The 22,273-nt window shown below is 47.4% G+C and overlaps 1 long non-coding RNA gene across 2 annotated transcripts in view; it reads right to left on the bottom strand.

The window, feature by feature from the left end:
* LOC138296460 (uncharacterized) overlaps positions 1–22,273 on the bottom strand; it is a 141,843-nt gene that overhangs the window by 1,912 nt on the left and 117,658 nt on the right. The window lies entirely within an intron of this gene.

The following is a 22,273-nucleotide window of genomic DNA, read 5'->3' as shown; positions in this document are numbered from 1 at the left end:
TACCTACAAATTTGTTGTTCCTATCCACCTGTGCCTAAGGGGGGATGGTCATGCAATCCAACATCTCAACTGTACTGGTCATCCACCAAGGCAAGCCAACTCATACATAGAGTCAGGGAGTCAAGCATATGTTAGGAGGGCTTCCAACTAGGAAGCTGGTATCCATAGGTATTTCTCATCTACATGTGTCCAGGTGTAGACACCCATCAATACCTGACCTGCCAATACAATCCCTTACACACCCATATCCATGCCAGCACACATCTGGCCTTGACCTGCGTGCACGCCTGTTACATTCCACATAACTGTTGCGTAGATGGTGGACAAAATATGGAGCGCCATGCTGAGGTAAAATTGCCCACCCAGTCCTACATATACATTACAATACAGGGGTGCACCAAAATTGGGTTCAAAATGGAGCATCACTGTGTTGTGAGAATGACGGAGTGTCCCAGAGCCAATATTCTCACAGCGTTGCACTTCTTAGTCACATAGGGCCCTACCTGTGGCTTGCCATCACCTTATTTACACAATGCTGCCCAGTCAGCTCACAAGCCTCACAAGATATGACTCTCTGCTCGTGCATGGGGAACCTTTAAATGGGACACAATGTCACCATCCAGCCTACTTTGATATCTGATCATTTGACAGCTAATCACATTGAGCATTGCGGTAACACACATGACTCACTCACACCAAACCCTGGATTACTTCACAGGACACACATTATCACACTGACTGGATACATCTGGGTCCTAAAATCTTGCCACTTCACCAATGGTGTAGAGAGCAGGTCCACCTGTAAGATATGGATGGAAAACCATGCTTAGGGGCATATTTATACTCAGTTTGCGCCAAATGTGCATCAAACATTTTGAGGCACATTCGGCGCAAACCGTGTACCATATTTATACTATGACGTCCGACCCCGAAGACGTCAAAATTCCTCCGTGTACGTCATTTTTTTGGATGCGGGAAACAGCCTTGCGTTAATGACATGCAAGGTAGGCGTTCCCGCCCAAAAAATGACTTTAAGGTCTGTGCGCCTTATTTATACTCCCGCGTCATTTTGACGCACAGGAGGGGGCGGGCCTTAAAAAACAGTGCACAGCCTGATGTGTGCCGTTTTTTAACACCTGGGTGAGGGCAGGCGATAAGGGACCTGTGGGCTCACTTCCATGGTCTCTGACCATGGAAGCAGTCCAATGGTGCCCTTCCCTGCCCCCAGGGACACCCCCTGCCACCCTTGCCCACCCCTGGAGGACGCCCATGGATGGGGGGACCCATCCCAGGTAAGTACAGGTAAGTATTTTCTTCTTTTTTTTTTAAGTGGCATAGGGGGGCCTGATCTGGGCCCCCCACATGCCACTGTGACCAATGGCCATGCCCAGGGGACAGAAGTCCCCTGGGCATGACCATTGGGCAAGGGGGCATGATTCCTGTCTTTGCTAAGACAGGAGCCATTTCAATGGGGGTTGTGCGTCAAAAAATGCACAAGTCCGGTTTGAGCCATGATTTTTGACTCAAACCTGACTTGCACCATTTTTTGACGCACAACCCCCATTTTCCCCTACGCCAGCGCTGCCTGGTTTGAGTCATTTTTTTTTACTCTGACCAGCCTGCAGCGCCGGCTAACGTCAATCCTTAAATATGGCGCCCGCAAATTTACCGAATGGCGTTAGCTGGCGGTAAATTTTGTGACGCAAGCCAGCGCTGGTTTGCGTCAAAAAGTATAAATATGGGCCTTAGGGGCATATTTATACTCTGTTTGCGTCGAATGTGCGTCAAAATTTTTGACGCACATTCGGCGCAAACACTGCCCCATATTTATACATTGACGTCCGACGCAGCGGGCGTCAAAGTTCCACCATGTGCGCCATTTTTTAGAAGGGTGAACCAGCCTTGCGTTAATTATATGCAAGGTAGGCGTTCCCTTCTAAAAAATGACTTTAAGGTCTGTGCCCCATATTTATACTGTGACGTCATTTTGACGCACAGGAGGGGGCAGGCCTTAAAAAACGTAGCCAAGCCTGATGGGTGCCGTTTTTTAACACCTCGGTCAGGGCAGGCGTTAAGGGACCTGTGGGCTCAGAAGGAGCCCAGAGGTGTCCTTCCATGCCCCCAGGGACACCCCCTGCCACCCTTGCCCACCTTAGGAGGACACCCAAGGATGGAGGGACCCATCCCAGGGAAAGAAAGGTAAGTGCAGGTAGGTATTTTTTTCCGTATTTTTTTAGTGGCATAGGGGGGCCTGATTTGTGCCCCCCTACATGCCACTATGCCCAATGACCATGCCCAGGGGACATATGTCCCCTGGGCATGGTCCTTGGGCATGGGGGCATGACTCCTCTCTTTGCTAAGACAGGAGTCATTTCAATGGGGGTTGGGCGTCGAACAAAATGGCGCAAATCGGGTTGAGGCGAAAATTTTGCCTCAGCCTGACTTGCCCCATTTTTTGACGCCTAAACACCATTTTCCCCTACGCCGGCGCTGCCTGGTGTGAGTCATTTTTTTTGACACACACCAGTCAGCTCCGCCGGCTAACGTCATTCAATAAATAAGGCGCCCGCATGGCGCTTTGGAATGGCGTTAGCCGGCGTTAATATTTTTGACGCACAACTGCGTTGGCCCAGTCGTGCGTCAAAAAGTATAAATATGGCCCTTGGGGGCATATTTATACTCTGTTTGCACCGTATTTGCGTCGTTTTTTTTTTTACGCAAATCCGACGCAAAACTAACTCCATATTTATACTTTGCCGTTCGACGCGTCGAGCGCCAAAGATCTTGGAGTTTGCGTCATTTTTTAGCGTGGACACCTTCCTTGCGTTAATGATATGCAAGGTAGGCGTTCCCTACTAAAAAATGACTCCGAGGCATGTGTGTCGTATTTATACTCCCGGGCAAAAATGACGCCGGGAGTGGGCGGGTCAAAAAAAATGACGTACGGCCGCTTTTGCGCCGTTTTTTAGCGCCTGGACAAGGCAGGCGTTAAGGGACCTGTGGGCTCGGAAGGAGCCCAGAGGTGCCCTCCCATGCCCCCAGGGACACCCCCTGTCACCCTTGCCCACCCCAGGAGGACACCCAAGGCTGGAGGGACCCATCCCAGGGACATTAAGGTAAGTTCCGGTAAGTACTTTTTTTAATTTATTTTTTTGTGACATAGGGGGGCCTGATTTGTGCCCCCCTACATGCCACTATGCCCAATGACCATGCCCAGGGGACAGAAGTCCCCTGGGCATGGCCATTGGGCAAGGGGGCATGACTCCTGTCTTTGCTAAGACAGGAGTCATTTCTATGGGGGTTGGGAGTCGAAAAAAATGGCGCAAATCGGGTTGAGGCGAAAAATTTGACTCAGCCTGACTTGCCCCATTTTTTGACGCCCAAGCTCCATATCCCCCTATGCCGGCGCTGCCTGGTGAACGTCGTTTTTTTTCATGCACACCACGCAGCGCCGGCGGCTAACGCCGGCTAACGTCATTGATTAAATACGGCGCCCGCATGGTGCTTCAGAATGGCGTTAGCCGGCGCTAATTTTTTTGACGCAAAACTGCGTTAGCGCAGTTTTGCGTCAAAAAGTATAAATATGGCCCTTAGTGTCATATCACTGTCACTACTAGTGGACAACATATTACAGTGTGTACTAATTCAGAGACGTGAGGAAGTTATCCTGGTGTAAAACAGTGCAACAGACACACCACTGCAAACTCACAATGACACTGACACTCAGATGAGTGAGAGCCACATATCTGTACACTTACACTGGGTCTGAGACTCATGTAGTGCTACACCCTGCAACAACCATATGTGGCCAATGTATAGAGGATGGAACTCCATGGTATGAGGGGGAGTTGGGTGACAAATATATGACACTACCCTGGTGCTTTGCAAGACAATTGACTCAGGTATACAGGCTTGTGCTGCAAGGCGCCCAGAGGGAGGTACTTTGTGATGGACATGCAGCTTAATTATTAGTCTGCAATGATCATGCATTGAGTAATCCATGACTCATGAGGCAAAGTTGTCTGATAGTGTCAAATGTCCCATTTACATTGCCCCCTAAGGCGGGTAAGCACCCTTTGATAACACGATGGCAGGGATAATGTGTGTGAAATGATGACAATGTAGCGCTATACATGCATTTCCCTACTTTGTTGACACAATCCAGTTAAATACAGTAGGCTGTTTAGTTGCAGGTAAGAAGAAATAGATGTCAGTTGGTGCTGGTGACACTGTTTTGGACAAGTAAGTCGTGGGTTCCATTGGTGATGGATTTGGTGGTGCAAATGACATTTCTAGCGCAGTCTTGCAAAAGAATACTAATGGGCATGTGAGGAACATGCTATGGTAGAGTCAGGAGTGCTCAGTCCTCTAGTTTGGGGGATTTCAGCAAATAAGGAAGAATCACAGAACTTTATGGCGAGGCATCAGACCTACTCAATGAATTTTGGCCTCCAGGAACAAGAAAAAGGTATCGATGTGTATGGACATTTTGGCTTTGTTGGTGTTTGGTGATGGATTTTGATGCCATGGAGGCTGATGAGGTTATGATTACAACATTTCTAGCTGAAATGTTTAGAAAAGGCCTGTTATAGAAAAGTTAATTTTTACAGATCTGTAGTAGCGTCTAGACATTCACTCTTGGAATGCTCAGTTACTTGAGTATACTTCTGCATGACAACCGAAGACAGCTTAAAACGTGGCACATCACTTTAAGGCTTTTGATGTTGCCATTGTACCATTGCCTCACACTTGCCCTATATATTTTTTACATACCAAAACAGGAAACAACACACCTTGACCTTTCCACATTTTCGAAATAATCAAAATCCTTCCTATCTCAATATACCACTTTTTGGCTCCTCTCTAATCTTCTGAAAATTCGCTGTAAAGGTTCACAAGTCCTTTTGTGCCCACGCTACATGCACATAAGCTCCTCCAGGTATTTCTCACAGCAGAAACACTTTTTCTAAAATCCTTTCACATTCAGAATCACTTACACAAACATCTCTTTTTTATTTACTCTTTTTTGACTTTTCACACTTGTCAGAAACCTGTCCATTCATTTCTGTACCTGTCTCTGATCACATTAAACAATTCTCTTAGATTGCCTAGCAAAGCTGTAGCCTTTTGGTTTTTCAAATTGCCTTTGCTCATTCTCATTCTAAAACATTCACAAAGTCTCTTTTTAACTAAATCCACTTGTAATGCTTCATCCAATTTCTCACGTTTTTCATATGTATGAGCAAATTTCCCTACTTCTGTACTTAAAAATGCCAAATATGTTGACATTTTATCACTGTGCGTTTCTCTTCGCACCATTTCATCCAAATACTCAAGTTTAAAATATGAATCTCCACCAATTTCATCTCACTTTGTGAAGCAGTCTCTGGTTCTTCTCTCCTTACACTCGCCTCTCCTACTCCCACTTTTCGCACAAGTCTCATAATACAGGGATGGTCATGTGTCAAGCAACAAACGATCCATGAACTCAGTCTCTCCTTTAGAATTACTCTTATTCTCACTCCCAGTCTCATTTTTAGTTTTACTTTCATTCCCTTTTCTTTTGTTTTTGTCTGAATCAGCAGCAATTGCAGGAAATGCACCTGCAGTCCCTAACACATTTTCTTGCCACTCACTCTTCCGTAAACATAATCTTCTATCCAGTCATTTCTTCACAGCCTTACCAATATGATCTTTCAGGATTTTCTGATGTGATTTCTCAGTGGCTATGTATTCCAATTTATTCAGGCCCATATTTATACTTTTTGACGCTAAACTGCGCTAACGCAGTTTTGCGTCAAAAAAATTAGCGCCGTCTAACGCCATTCTGAAGCGCCATGCGGGCGCCGTATTTATTGAATGACGTTAGCCGGCGTTAGCCGGCGTTAGCCGCCGGCACTGCCTGGTGTGCGTGAAAAAAAACTACGTACACCAGGCAGCGCCGGCGTAGGGGGATATGGGGCTTGGGCGTCAAGAAATGGGGCAAGTCTGGTTGAGGCAATTTTTTCGCCTCAACCCGATTTGCGCCATTTTTTTTCACTCCCAACCCCCATAGAAATGACTCCTGTCTTAGCAAAGACAGGAGTCATGCCCCCTTGCCCAATGGCCATGCCCAGGGGACTTCTGTCCCCTGGGCATGGTCATTGGGCATAGTGGCATGTAGGGGGGCACAAATCAGGCCCCCCTATGCCACAAAAAAAAAAAAAAAAACACTTACCTGAACTTACCTTAATGTCCCTGGGATGGGTCCCTCCAGCCTTGGGTGTCCTCCTGGGGTGGGCAAGGGTGACAGGGTGACAGGGTGTGTCCCTGGGGGCATGGGAGGGCACCTCTGGGCTCCTTCAGAGCCCACAGGTCCCTTAACGCCTGCCTTTTGCAGGCGCAAAAAAACGGCGCAAAAGCGGCCGTACGTCATTTTTTTTGACCCGCCCACTCCCGGGCGTGAATTTTGCCCGGGAGTATAAATCCGACGCACATGCCTCGGAGTCGATTTTTTTAGACGTGAACGCCTACCTTGCATCTCATTAACGCAAAGTAGGAGGCCACACAAAAAAATGACGCAAACTCCATGGACTTTGGCGCTAGACGCGTCTAACGCCAAAGTATAAATATGGAGTAAGTATTGCGTCGAAATTGCGTCAAAAAAAACGACGCAATTCCGGCGCAAACGGAGTATAAATATGCCCCTCAGTGTTTGGAACTTCGCAGGTGTTGGCTGCAGTCTTTGCTCAAACATTACATTCTTCAGTTGCTCAAGTTTCTTCACACTGTACGTAGCGTTCTCAGGAAATTGCAACTTTTTATCATTTGCTGCCATTCTTCCAGACCAATGACGTATGCAACCCATCATCTACAGCATGTCATGTCCAGCACTTCCAACAGCAGCCAGAACTTCTCCTCCATAGTACGGTTTCTCAGGTTTTACCATACGCGCACCCACTTTATGCCAACCTTCAGAATGCCACTAAAACACACATAATCAATCACATTACAATATCAAAACACAACCTTAGTATAATACGTAATATCAATCAACCAAAACACGAACAAGTTTTGCCTGCCAGAGGACACAGGATGGAAATCAAATTCATCAACAAAAAAAAGGAAACTGCACGTTAAAAGCTTTACTGACCTATTTCCTTTATTGATAAGAACAGGGATATTGTCATCAAAAGAGGCAAGGAAATATGACAATGGTTTATCTGCTGTAACAGGATTTAAAGAGAACAATGTTGAGGACTCTCACTTCATAAGTCACACAAGTTCGCCTTTTTTGCTGGTGTCATGTTGCTTTTACTTTGCAAAGGGTCAAATTTACTATTCTTTCCTGCAATGTAGCAAGGCAACTTACTGTGTTTGTGGAGGGCAGAGGGCAGAAATGCTCCATATTTACAAAGAGATAGAGTATTTTGCTCTCGCCTCGTGCCAGCGCACTGTGGTCCTCTCAGTTTTTGTGAAACGTAATGGCTCTTAGAGATGTCACTTTCTATCACAAGGAAAACAAGCATTTGTAATGCAGTGGGTCTCGTGTTTTCTCGAGGCAGAGCTATTGGTGTTGTAAATTCCTAACTGGACTTTTCTTGCTACACAAACTGAAAATAAAAAGTAAAACAGCTGACATAAGTGAGCTGATTAAAAGTGCCGCCCTGAGCACAAAGAGAGACAAAAGGAAAAAGAGGTTCGCTCGCAGAGCAATTATCCTTGTAACAGGGTCAATGGCCAAGGCGGTAACAAAATCGCCCTAAGGAGGGAGGAAAGTAAAGCAGGTACCAACGAAAACAAAGGATTTTTGAAAGGCAAGCCAATGAACAAGTAATTGCGATGGGCATGAGATGGGCGTGGTTAACAGCCCACATGCATACCAACACATCAGAAAAAGAAGCACTTTTGCGCTGCTATGCTCGACCTTAAAACACAAACCAGGATTAGCATAAGCACCAACATATTGCCACATAAAATGAGTAGAGGGTAAGATTGAATTTCTGAAGGACCAATAATTATGTGTTTATGCGCCAACCTGCGGATCATAGGCTTGAATCCTAAATGACTGCTTACTTGAGTGTACTCATTTGTTGCAGCAACCCTCGTCTAACCTGACCCAGAATCCTATCACGTTAAAACCGCTCAGTGGCTTATGCAGCCACTGTTAAGGGTCTATAAGATGTGTAGCAGTAACACAGCGGAGGGACAGCGGAGGATGGGGACCCCATTCCAGGCAAGTGGAGGTAAGTATTTTTGAATTATTTTTATATTTAAGTGCCATGGGGGGCCTAAAATGGTCCCCCATACATGGCACAGGGTGCAACGGCAATGCCCAGGGGACCCTTGTCCCCTGTGCTAGCCATTGGGGTGGTGGGCATGACTCCTGTCTTTTATAAGATAGGAGTCATGTGGTATGGTAGGCTCTGCGTAAGAAATGACGCTAGGCTAGTTACAGTCATCTTTTTTTTACTCTAACCAGCCTAACGTCATTTTTTGGTGCAAAACCTGTTTTTCCCATACCCCCACCCGGCTAACGTCATCTCCATGACCTTAGCCCACCCTTTGCGCCGGATTGCGCCATTCCATAAATAAGACGCCCAGCCAACATTTTGGAATGGTGCTAACCGGCGGTATACTTTTTGACGCTAAACTGCGTTAGCGCAGTTTAGTGTCAAGAAATATAAATCAGGGCCTGAATTTCCACAGGGCAAACCAATTGTTATTCTTCTGAGGCTAATAAACCTAGTGCACCTAAGTTTGTAATACATCTATTTTTAAGAATCCATAATAATAGATTGTTGAGGGCTGCATGCATGACTCTTTCTTAGAATAATTATACAGTACATTAGTTGTGTATTGAGCATTCAGGGACTATGCTATTTTACTAATTTTCGGAGACAAAAAAAATGATGGATCACTTTCCTATATACATTTCGTTGACAAGCAAGTAGTACTAATAGTTTTCATTTTTAGACACCTTCAAAACGTATACCAACCACATTCAAATCTGTGTATAGATGCAGTGCCACAGGACGTCCCTAGATGTCCCTGTGAAGCTCCACATGGAAATCCAGTAACCGCTTGTGGAACTACATCTATTTGGTCAACAAAGAATCTAGGGGCCGTATTTATACTCTGGTTGCGCCGAATTTGCGTCGTTTTTTTCGACGCAAATTCGACGCTAAACTAACGCCAACTAACGCCATATTTATACTATGGCGTTAGACGCTTCGGGCGCCAAAGTGCCCGGAGTGGGCGTCATTTTTTAGCGTGAACCCCTTCCTTGCGTTAATGATATGCAAGGGAGGCGTTCCCGTCTTAAAAAATGACTCCCAGGCCTTTACGTGGTATTTATACTCCCGGGCAAAAATGACGCCCGGGAGTGGGCGTGGCCAAAAACGGCGCTTTTGCGCCGCTTTTTAACGCCTGGGTCAGGCATGGCGTTAAGGGACAAGTGGGCTCAAAATGAGCCCAGAGGTGCCCTCCCCTGCCCCCAGGGACCCCCCCTGCCACCCTTGCCCACCCCAGGAGGACACCCAAGGACGGAGGGACCCATCCCATGGACATTAAGGTAAGTCCAGGTAAGTTTTTTTTTTTTTTTTTTGTGGCATAGGGGGGCCTGATTTGTGCCCCCCTACATGCCACTATGCCCAATGACCATGCCCAGGGGACAGAAGTCCCCTGGGCATGGCCATTGGGCAAGGGGGCATGACTCCTATCTTTACAATGATAGGAGTCATGTTGATGGGGGATGGGCGTCGAAAAAAAATGGCGCAAGTCGGGTTACGACGATTTTTTCGACGTAACCTGACTTGCCCCATTTTAAGACGCCCATACGCCATTTTCCCCCTACGCCGGCGCTGTCTGGTGTACGTGTTTTTTTTCCACGCACACCAGGCAGCGCCAGTCTGATTGCGCCGTCTAACGCCATTCCATAAATACGGCGCCCGCATGGCGCTTCAGAATGGCGTTAGACGGCGCAAATTTTTTTTACGCTAAACTGCGTTAGCGCAGTTTAGCGTCAAAAAGTATAAATATGGGCCTAGAGGTCATGGTGAGGGCGGAATTCTTTAATTGTATTTACTTTTCTGTTGTTAGGTTTGTGCTCTCCCCATCAAACACTGACTTGGCACAGTCTCAGGCTCCAAGGATCGTGGGTGTTTGATGCTGCAGTTGGCTTCATCTCTAATGCACCTTAAAAATGCACGGACTCCTCTCCCTTATTGCTTCTGTCCAATCTTCAAGGTTGTCATGACTCGCCTATAGCTTTTTCTTGATTGCTGTCGAGACGAAGTATGAAAAATGTCACATACTAGTAATGACGCGCATCACAGCTGCAGGCGTGTAAAGCACGCCTCCTGGAATACCGACCTAGGAGTGGCTGTCAAACACTTCCGGGATCGTGGAACACATGTTTCCAGAGTGGTTTGGAAGGTTTCCTGACAGGCGGTAGCCCGTAGCCCGGGCACACCGGATGCCCAAATGCACTTTAGACAAATGGATGCAATACCAGTGGCTGTTACTAGATGTCCCTGTGGAGCTCCGCAGCGACACCTGCTAACGGATGGTGGAACTGCACCGTCATCCTGCCTCATTGAAACGTTCGTACAGGTTTTCCAAAAACCTGGTTGTTTATAGCATTTCGTTTCGTATACCTGCCAACATTTAACAGCTAGGAAGTGGGAGATTTCGAAAGAAACTTGGAAATACACTTTCTCTATTGACGTACATTGTAACTGAGGCGAATTTAGACAGGGGACAGGTAAATTAGAGCAATTTTTTAGCAACAAAAATCTGGAGTTTGTTGGCAGGTATGCAATACAAGCCAACATTTACGAACTGTAAAGTAGGTGATTTTGAAAAAAATAATCTGAATAATTTATTTCCCCCATTTAATTATATTGTATCAGATGCAATTTCAGGCTTGAGACTCTGGCTCGTTGCCATGTATGTGTATGCATTTGTACATTCTTACAGAGAAGGTTGGAGGAGAGTGGCCATTGGATTATGAGCAGCAAGCTCAAATATGCGATGGTTTCGAAACAGATAAGAGAGAGAAACAAAAAAAATACTGTTACCTTTAATTGAAATGCAGGTGGTTCTGAGTGGTCAACATGTAAACTAGATCAATTTCTGGCTTTAAAAATCAGGGCCCAGATTTACAAAGATGTTACACTGGGTTTGCGTTAGGATTAAAAATCCAGGTTGCTATTTACCTACTGATTAATGAAAATGGCTATTTGCTTTGGTTTGTAACCAAAGGCAATGCAACACAGCACAAAGAACTGCCTATCCTTACTTTGCCTCAAGGAGGCACTACATGGGTAGTGACAGGAGTTCAAAACATCCACCCATGCATTTTGATTGAAATCCATATGTAAAAAGACGCAGACATGGATTTGTACCGAAATCCTGTGACACTCTCCGGCTGGCATACTGAGGAAAAATATTTTTATTTTTTTCTCTTTTTGCGGGTACTGCATTCTGCAGAACAGATACAAAGAAGAAATTGCCTTTCAGCATAGTTTTTGTGTAGGAAGGCATCCCTTCCTGCACAATAGCTATACTGCCCACAATACAGACAGCCTTGCACTGTGACATAAGGGTGTCTGGGCTGGCCCTTGGCTGCAGGAAGTCGGGGGAGAGGGCATAAATGCAGCACTTCTTTGTAGGTATGGCACAATTCTGCTGTCTCCAGTCGAGGTAAAACAGTACGCATCAACTTTGCTTGCTGCCTTGCATCAACACATTGTAAATCTGGGCCCAGTAGTCTTCCATCTGAACCAAGAGAGCTGCCATATGTACGAAGCTGGGTTCTGGTTGCAGTACTCCTCTCCCCACTTTTTGCCTATTTTTTTATGCAACTTTGAAGTGCACTAGGTTGCAGGACAACTTGTGCCACTCTAACAAACCCAGCACTAAATTCATGCAGACTGCCATTGCAGGCTGCGTGACAAGGTTCTCCCTAAAAGTGAAAAGACAACATGGTATACAGTCTGTGTAGCATGTCCCCTAAACACTGCATGTAATATTTGTAAGTCACCCCTAAAGCAGGCCTTAAAGCCCTTTGGCAGGGCATATCTGTAATTATATTGCATTTGTGGGCATATCTGTAAGAGCAGATATGCCCCTGCTATTTCTTTTGTCGATTCTTAGACACAGTAAGTAAACTGGGAAGCCATTTTAAATAAATATGCTGGACACTGGTCAATACGAGTTCCCCAGCTACATGATGGCTTCACTGAAACTAAGGATGTTTGGTATCAAACATCTCATATTAATAAACCCTCACTGATTCCAGTGATGGATGTATTAATACTTGCACCCAGAGGATACTTTAGAGGTGCCCCCTGAAAATCAACCATCTGCTGGTGAGCTCACTGACCAGTTTTAGCCAGTTTGCCACCCACAGACGAGGATTTGACCTCTGGGGGTGAAAGCCTCTGCTCTCTGGAGGTCAGAAACAAAGCCTTCTCTGGCGAGGGTGTTAAAACCCCCATTCCCCCTCATCGGGTTGACCAATAAATCTGCATTGCAAAGCAGTGAGCTTCAAAGAAGTCCACCGCCTTTGGCATGCAGAACTGGCTTTCCTCAGAGGAGGATGCCAATTCACCCTGCGCCCATCTGGCACCTGGACAGGCAGGAAAATTAATTACACAGTAGGCGTTTTGCCCTTCCAGGCTGGACACACCCCTAGGGTGATCAGCCTGAAGTGGATACAACCTTGGAAATTCAACCATCTTGTGTGTGGTGGAATTTAGGTACTATGGCCAGCGTGATGCCCACTCCCCAAAGGAAGTGGTCATCTAGGGGATGTAGTTACCCCAAGGGTAAGAATCCCATTGTCTACTGCCCTTCACTTCCCCTAACACCTCCTAAATGTGTATTTAGGGGACCCCCTGATACCAGGAAAACAGATCTTCACTGGACACAAAAGAAGGAGTGGACATGAAGCCTTCTGAACTAGAGAACCGAGAAGCACAACTGACCTGGCACCAACCTTGTAGGCCTGCCTGCTGCACCTCACCCTTGAGAAGTAACTGACCTGTCCTGCCACTGCAGCCTTCAAGAAACTAGGAGAGCTGCCAGTGCTTTGCAAATCACCAAGAAGAACTCCCTTGGAGTAGAGGAGCTACCCCCCTGCACCTGCAGGCACCCAGGAAAGAACTGTGAGGACCGGGTCCGCGAATAACGCAACGCCAGATATCACCAATGCACCAGAGACACCTAGCCTGAGCTGAGTGAGCCGGCGGTGTCAGCATGGTACCCAGGCCCTCCAGAGACTAAAACCACCTTGAGGGCACCCACTGTGGACTTCATTATGGTGGTGTCTGTAGCCTTTTTCTGCAGCCCCCCTTGTAACCGCAAATGACCAGGAGACAAAGACCTGACACCCCAAGACATCTCTGCACACATCCGCCCTGGAGTGGGGAGAAGAAAACCAAGGGTTTTCCCCCCGTCTCCCAGACTCGTGAGACCTGAGCCCACTTGATGGCATGGTCGGATTGGACCCCAGTCCACGCCTGCAGACTGTTTTTGCAGGTCCCTCTGTAACCATGAGGAATTAGAGCACCGGACCTTATGCCAGAAGGCACCACAGACCGAGAAGTGGACCGATGGTGTCCCCATGTGCTGGGGGACCTCAAGATTCGAGCCCTACTGTGGGTTCCCGTACACTGATATTCTAGACCTCCCACTACAGCAACTTTTTAACTGTACTGACCCACGTAGACTTACATGGGGCACCCAACGCTGAACTGCACCCCTGCACCAGGCCGCCCCAGTGTCACCTGAGGAGACCTGCTGTTGTAACCTTGGACCTTTCCCATACTTACCCTAAGTCCAGGAGATTGGTTCTGTAAGTCTCTGTACTAGACCTGGATGCAGTGCTTGTTCTTCCTCCATAGGATAACATCACCGCATCTGGAAAATGCACTGTCACCTTTTAAAAACTCTAAAAATTCCTAACTCGAAAAGTACCTGATTCCGGTGATCTTGATATCAATGTTAGTATAAAGGTATGTGTTCATTTAATAAATTGGTGCCGGATTTCTTTACTGAGGGTGTGTCTCACTTACTGTATGAGTGTGTGCCTTACATGCTTAGCCTTACACTCTGATATGATTAACTGCTTGTCCACACTACCTAAAAAGAGAGCATTTGGTATGTCACTTGTGCCTCTGTGATTCCGCTGGGGTTGCCTGGAACCTTAGCACAGAGCACTTCATTTTCGTCCACTATATAAAGAGCCAGCTTCCTACAACTTATATTTGGTTGAAGAGAAATGGAATCAAAATAGAGGAGTACCTTGTGGGGTTAGCTTTCAAACTTCATGCCTCCTCCAAACTCCTGTGCCCTTTGAAGCTGTTTGTTAGTTCTACCATATCTTCACCACAATTACTGGAATTTGCTAACAGTCACCTTCTTGTTACTCCTATTCATTTGCGTGGTAAACAACATGCCTCCATAGACTTAAAAGTATTAATTCTCAATTTGCTTTCATGCAATCACCTACTTAAACGCCTGAGGTCACCCTCATTCTTGATTAAAAAGATTGATAGGTATGCCTCTCTTTTCACACCTGCATATAGTGGCAGTGCTCCTCCTGGCATTTCTCAAACTTCAGTACATAATGGCTAATGATAGCTAAGCCATTTTCTGTCACAGGAGAAAAAAAACACAACCCAGGACTATGCTCGCACACCTACAAACTGCCACTGAGGTCCTTTCTATTGGCATGTGATCGGTAGTGCAGGAAAGCAATATTGCATCATCAGTAATTAAATAAGAGAACCAGCTGTTGGCTTACATAATGCATTAAGCATCAATAGTTGAAGTAGAAGAACGCCTATACTTGGTAAACATTTTACCATTGACCTCAGTTCTGTTTAAACAAGTGCATGCTTTGTTAAACAACTCATAATTAGGTCCAGATTTAATAGGGCCTAGCGGCATCCAAACGACACATTAGCATAGCTTTTTTACACTAATGTGGCATTAGATAGCCAAAAATGCAGCGCCATATTTACAAAGTAGTGCAATCCATACATTGCACTACTTTGTAAACCTTTATGCTACATTATGCTTGTGCCAGGCATAATGTATGCAAAGGGGGTGTTACCCCATTAGGGGGACCAAAAAAATGTGATAGAGAAATCTAAGAGATTTCTTTGCATAATTGTTTCTCGTACTTTTAACACCTGCTCAGAGGCGGCATTTAAAGGAGGGTCCCATTGGTTACAATGGGCCTCCGGGTGCTTTGCAGGATAGGAGTCAACATTTTTTAAGCTAATCCTGCAAAGCGCCGAACTAGCATAAAAAAATGTAGTAAAGCAATCTAAGAGATTTCTTTGCGTAATTATTTTCGTTACTTTTAACGCCTGCTCAGAGGAGGCATTTAAAGGAGGCTCCTATTGGTTACAACGGGCCTCTGGGTGCTTTGCTGGGTTAGCAACAACATTTTTTATACTAATCCTGCAAAGTGCTGAACTAGCATCAAACATTCTGACGCTAGTTCCCTAACTACCCCATGGGGCACCGATATTAAGTATGGCGCACACATGGTGACATTAGAGGGGGCGCTAAAGGGCGCAAGAAAAGTGATGCTGCACTAGGTGCAGTGCCACTTTTCATAAATATGCCCTTTCCTGTTTTAAAGATATGTTAAACCTTTAGGCTATGAGTTTGGCTTCACTTTCCTCCTACTTTTCCATTTTAAATCAGCATGTAATTGTATGTCATAATGCAATAATCATTTGGGGTATGGTCTAAGCTACCACAAGAAATCCATACAATCAGGAAATCTCCAATCAAATATTATGTGGCTTACACAGAGTGCCCCTGCGTACTGCATGCCAAGATCTGCCTTACTGTAACTCAGACCAGGGAACATTAAATAATTACCCCTTTGGGCAGACTGCATATTTCATGTGTCATGTTTGATATTTCTAGATGTGTTTTTGCCACCAGTAATCACACTATAAATAATGTTAAACTCTACATCAGAGATGTTTTATATTGAAGATAGCATCTTATAATGTTTGTATTTTTTTAAATTATTTCTGTCCTTTTTTTGTAATACACACCTCGCCTGTCTTATTTATTTCAATAGTATGAATTACATATGCAGCCTTGAAAAACCCTTATTACCACAATGGAATGGAGCAAAATACATGTCGGCCATACCTAAAGATCTAGACTCATCACTACTGTGTCCGGACGAATTTCAAAACTTCTGGTTTCATCTTCAACAATATATCATTACAGCCCATTATAGGAGGCAACAGTGGCCATTAAAGTGCTGCTACATTGTTTTTAGTAAGGGAGCTGCTCTATTACAGCCGATATAGACCACTACAGTTGTGTTTAAGGCTAATTGAGTATTTCACCCCATAAAGGCAGATTGACTAAATTAAACAAAGCTTACTGGGAGATTAAGGGTTTAAAAGCCCTTCTGGCTCTGAAACTTTACTGCTTTTCAATACTCATACAGTGTGTGACTGACAGTTGCTACTGTGAGCAAGAACATTGAACTAACTACAAAGATCAAGCCCATGTAGCTGAAGAAGACCCAGGAGATGAGAGGAATTTTATGCCAAGGCAGAAAGCTAGCATTCTGCATAAACCTTTTGTTCACTACTTCTGAGTAGCAAACATTTCAAAGTTCCAAGAAAATAACACAACATGAACCCACAATGAAATAGAACACTGACAATGCATATAAGCTGCAAGACCACCATCTCCTTCCTCTTTTGTTTCCTATTTCTGAGAGGGTAAGTATTAGTTTTGGCTTTGTCAGAATTTTAATATTGTGAGTTTATGGTATATTTATCAGTTGATATTTTGATGAATGTGAGTGAAAGCCCAATTTATGAGTTGCGAGTTTGAGTTATTAGGAAATTTCAAAACAATAAACTTTTTTTTTTTTTTTACTATTAAGCCAAATATGTTTTTCATCTTCATACGTTTTACTGTTTAATAGTGGGAATTCGTTCAAATGTTTCACCTTTGCCTTTTTTCTAGAAGGGATAAAGTACCTGTGAGTTATTGCATAGTGGGAAAGGCTGACAGTTAACAATTGAGCTGAGTACGGTTGTGCAGAAGGCTCGTGCTGGCAGACGATTGGTAAGTTTGGGCAGCGTCAACTTCTTTTGAAGCTTTTTGATGGTGGCGGCTGTCAAAGGTGGTTTAGTCCTCCTCAGAGGTTTGCTGAGGGGTGTTTTCTGAGGAGGATTTATATCAGATTGGATTATAGAGGTGGCTTTTCAGACTTTGGTTCAAGGCACAATTATTTTTCAAATATACATATTTTTATTAAAACTAGGTGATTTGATAATCGGAGAAGATGACTGAGGGAAGTCATGTATTTATATAGGAGGAGAAGGTCGATATAATTAGAAGAGTAATCAGTAAAGAGTTAGAAGAAACTGTTCATGAGACAAGTTAGGTAATTTTTACAAAAAAGTAAAAGGAAAGGGAATGCTGTTGATGATGAAGGGTTTTGGTCTTTATCAGAGGAGGAAGAAAGGGAAAATAAAGGTCCAGGTGGAAAGTGTTTTAAGAAAAGAAAGCATGGTAAGGGATCAGGAATTTCAGGTTTTTCTGGTGATGGTTGAAAGGATGTCCTTAGTGACTCACAAAAGAGTGGTGTCTCACGAAGCATGCAAAGAGGTCAGGTTTTCTCTGCAATTAAGAATGTTTTTCGATGGGCGTGGCCTGAGCGTCAAGATGGCGGCCGCACTTTGATAGTGCTCTAGACCCCTCTGTCATCCGCTCAAACCACCCGCTGAATTAGACCTACAGCAACCTTAAAATTTACTCCTATAAGTCCCCTAGCAGGCGCAGTGCAAAAGGCGATGTCCGCGGCGGCTGTGGTGCCCCGGTGAGGTCGAGGGGCTCGCCTGACCGCGAAGATCAATATGGCGACGAAGGCCGATCCAAACAGCAGAGGTGCGCGCACTTCCTAAGCACACCTGCAGAGTGGAGTTGCGGGGTGGGCGGCGCGTTTGGCCCGTCTGCCGCCGTATACACGCGGAGCCCCCTGGAGGGGCCTCCGACCAGGGAGATCCCCAGCTGACGCCCGAGGAGCAGACGTGGCGCCCGGCAATCTCCGGGCCCGCGAAGGAGTACTCCCCTTGGCGGCCGCCTGGTGCCTCGGGGCTCTCTCCTGCTTGGGCCGCCGCGGGGGATTAATCACTGGTCGGCCCCGCGGGGGCGTGCTGGCCCGAGCGGCACGCTCCCCTGGTGGGGACCCTGGACAGGGCGTCCCGCCCGCCTGAACACATTTGCCGGTCCTCTTTGAAGCCCGGGGCAGAGAGGCGGGGCGCGCCTCGTGGAGAGATCCCCCCGTAAAGACGGCCCTCCGCTGGGGAGTGCGGGGGCTTGGACCACCCGAATTAGAAGACTCGGACGAACGGATTTTCCCCTATTGGAGCCACTCCATTTGAGATACGTGTGACACTGGATAGCGTCGCAGATTTGGTCAGTCGATGGAGTGGTTCCCTGGTGCCCCCCCCGCGTGAACACAGGACACAAGAAATCCGGAGACAGGTGAGGACTGGGCCGTCTGGAATCTGAGGTGCGGGGGATGCAGCTAGTGGCCATTTGAGTGAACAGACAATCGCTGACCCGGAGTCCGGACTTTGACTGGTCTCGGAGACGGAGGAACGGGTCTCCCCCTCGTACTGAGTGATCCCCCTGGAGTGCTTGGAGTTGTCTCCGGAGGCGGGGGCTACCCGGGCCTCAGTCGCGCCCCGGGGAGCGGGAGACCCCGCGGCCCGTTGGCTACCCCTGGTGAGGGCGGAATCGGCGACTGTGCTTTTGGGGGTGAGGGGGGCCCCCGCGTGGCGGCCTTCCGTTCTGGCTGGGGGTCCATCCGCCCCACCTGGGCTCGATCGGGCCCCTGGTGCCCACCAGCGACGGAGACCAGGGGCCTTCACTCTCTGGCCAGACTGAGCGGGCTGCCAACACCTCACAGGATCATGGGGAAGGACAAAGCTTCAAAGCACTCATCGGCTTCACAGCCGAAGATCGACCAGTTCACTGCACCGGCATCCTCACGGGGCGGTGGAGACACTCCCATCGAGAGCCACACCTCACCAGACGGAGTAAACGCCATCTTACAGGCAATCCAGACCTCACAACTCGCAGGGGAGACTAAGATTGGGGAAGTGAAGGAAGACGTGGGCCTCATAAGACAAGATCTCAGAAATGCTGTGGGACGTATAACCACGGTGGAGGCCCGCGTCTCACAAACCGAGGACGACCTGGCTGAACTCAGGACCAAAGTAACTCAACTACTGTCCCGCATTGGAGAGCTGCACCAACGTGCCGAAGACGCCGAAAATCGCTCTTGGCGCAATAACCTCCGCTTCATTGGTTTTCCGGAGGGTGCGTAGGAAAACAAAACACTTGGGCCCATATTTATACTTTTTGACGCTAAACTGCGCTAACGCAGTTTAGCGTCAAAAAATTTAGCGCCGTCTAACGGCATTCTGAAGCGCCATGCGGGAGCCGTATTTATGGAATGGCGTTAGCCGGCGCTAGCAGACCGGTGCTGCCTGGTGTGCGTGGAAAAAAACCACGTACACCAGGCAGCGCCGGCGTAGGGGGAAAATGGCGTTAGGGCGTCTTAAAATGGGGCAAGTCAGGTTGAGGCAAAAAAATCGCCTCAACCCGATTTGCGCCATTATTTTCGACGCCCAGACGCCATTTAAATGACTCCTGTCTTAGTAAAGACAGGAGTCATACCCCCTTGCCCAATGGCCATGCCCAGGGGACTTATGTCCCCTGGGCATGGTCATTGGGCATAGTGGCATGTAGGGGGGCACAAATAAGGCCCCCCTATGCCACCCAAAAAAAATTAAAAAATATAAAAAATTATACTTACCTGAACTTACCTGAATGTCCCTGGGGTGGGTCCCTCCATCCTTGGGTGTCCTCCTGGGGTGGGCAGGGGTGGCAGGGGGGGTCCCTGGGGGCAGGGGAGGGCACCTGTGGGCTCATTTTGAGCACACAGGCCCCTTAACGCCTACCCTGACCCAGGCGTTAAATAGTGGCGCAAATGCGGGGTTTTTTGACCCGCTACCTCCCGGGCGTGATTTTTGCCCGGGAGTATAAATACGACGCATTTGCGTCGCCGTCATTTTTTTAGACGGGAACGCCTTCCTTGCATCTCATTAACGCAAGGAAGGCGTTCACGCAAAAAAATGACGCTATTTGCCCATACTTTGGCGCTAGACGCGTCTAACGCCAAAGTATAAATATGGCGTTAGTTTTGCGCCGAATTTGCGTCGAAAAAAACGACGCTAATTTGGCGCAAACGGAGTATAAATACGGGCCTTGATTTACTTGAGCAGTGGATTAGATCCTGATGCCAGAGCATGTACTCTCGCCTTGGTTTGCAATCGAATGTGAGCACAGGGCCTTGGGCCCGTGGCCCCCTCCTGATGGTCCCAGAAGACCCCTCATCGCACGGTTCCTCAACTTTAAAGATCGAGACAGTATCCTGAGGGAAGCCGGATGTGCCACTAACCTCTGCTGGAACAACAACAAGATCTTAATATTCCCCGATTACACCAGGGAGGTCCAGGCCCGAAGGCGGTCATTTGAGCAGGTCAAACAAAAGCTCCGGGCGATGCAACTCCCCTATCTGTTCCTGTTCCCGGCACGCCTAAAAGTTATCATGGCAGACAAAACATTTTTCTTCGACGCGCCGGTAGTGGCTTGGGACTGGCTGACAGAGGAGGGTGTCAGGAGCCGGATGGGTCCCTCGGCCGTGGGCGCTCCCGCCGGGGAGGGCCCCAGGCCCCGACTGGTCCCAAGAAGGGGCCGCAGACGCACCAGGTCCAGACGAGGAGAGAAGAAAGGGGCCAATGACCCACTGGGACGGGACCCTGATTCGGAAGCCGGCCACCGGCCCGGGGGGACTGACGCCGGGGTTCTGGATATTCATTCCCCAGAACGGACGTCGGCAAAGGACGATCTGAGCCAGTCCCCCATACTCGGATAGGCTTCAACTGATGACACGCGGCACCCCAGTGGAAGGCACGCGGCCTCAGGGGTTGCCATATGATCTGCATTGAAATTCTCACACAGCTAATTGCCACTGCCCGCTGCTGGCGGATTCGCCACATTTAACTCTCATTGTCTAATACTTTAATAATCCGCCTGAATGGAGGGGTCCATTACTTCGCTGTAGAGACGACCGACCTGCCAACGTTACCTAGTTGGGGTAGCTGAGTGACAGATGCTTCTGGGGTTGAAGTATGGGGAGAGGGGGAGTTGGGGGGTACGAAGTTAACAAAGGGACTTAGAGGCGTTACTTGGTTAAGTTTCCTTTTCCTTAGCACTGTTTTTGTCTTCATTATTGTTATTGTTTGCCTGGGACAACTGAACCTGGACCCCACCATGGGTCCCAAATATCACTACACGTTGACACAATGGATAAGAGGCCCACACTCACTCAAGTACTGTCGTGGAACGTAAACGGCCTGTTAGATAAAATTAAGAGGTCTGCAGTATTTAGGACTCTCCGTAGATACGCTCCCTCAGTGGTCCTGTTGCAGGAAACCCACCTCCTAGGTACCCTCTGCCCTCTGTTGGCACGGGGGGCTACGACAAAGTATACCTCGTGGGTTTCGCTCACAGATCAAGGGGAGTAGCCATTCTCCTTCACCGCTCACTGCCAATAGTTGTCACATCGGCAAGGTCTGACCCAAAAGGGAGGTTTGTGACAGTGTCTGGGTCGCTTCACGGATCCCCGTGTAATTTTGTTTGCGCATATGCCCCCCAGCCGGCTTTGACAATTTCTTAGTCGCACTTCGCCGTGCCTTGATTGACCTTCTCCAGGCTGCCACTATAGTGGGTGGAGACTTTAACTCAGTCCTGGATCCTTCATTGGACGTTTCAGGGACAATATCGACCTCCCGAGCAGTAAGGGCAGCAAGCTTGCGTAAATGGGCGGATTGCCTTGGCATGTGTGAAGTATGGAGAACTTGGCACCCCAGAACGAAACAATACACTCACACCTCAGCAGCACATCAATCACATGCTAGAATTGACCTTATATTTATGCCGGCCCAGGATGTACCTAATGTCACTGGCACAGAGATCTTGCCCCGGGGGGGTTTGCGATGACTAAGCACTACGAATTAGACTAGGCGGCCTAAACTCGACCCGACGTCCGCTGTGGCGTCTAAATGCTTGGCACCTACAAGAAGACGAGTACACCCAAGATATCAGAGACCATCTTGTCCAATATTTTGAACATAACTTGGGCACAGTGCGATCC

The sequence above is a fragment of the Pleurodeles waltl genome, chromosome 5, assembly GCF_031143425.1.
Source record: "Pleurodeles waltl isolate 20211129_DDA chromosome 5, aPleWal1.hap1.20221129, whole genome shotgun sequence".
NCBI classification, from domain to species: Eukaryota; Metazoa; Chordata; class Amphibia; order Caudata; family Salamandridae; genus Pleurodeles; species Pleurodeles waltl.
Note: the sequence above shows the minus strand (reverse complement) of the source record. Positions and strands in the feature narration are given on the sequence as shown.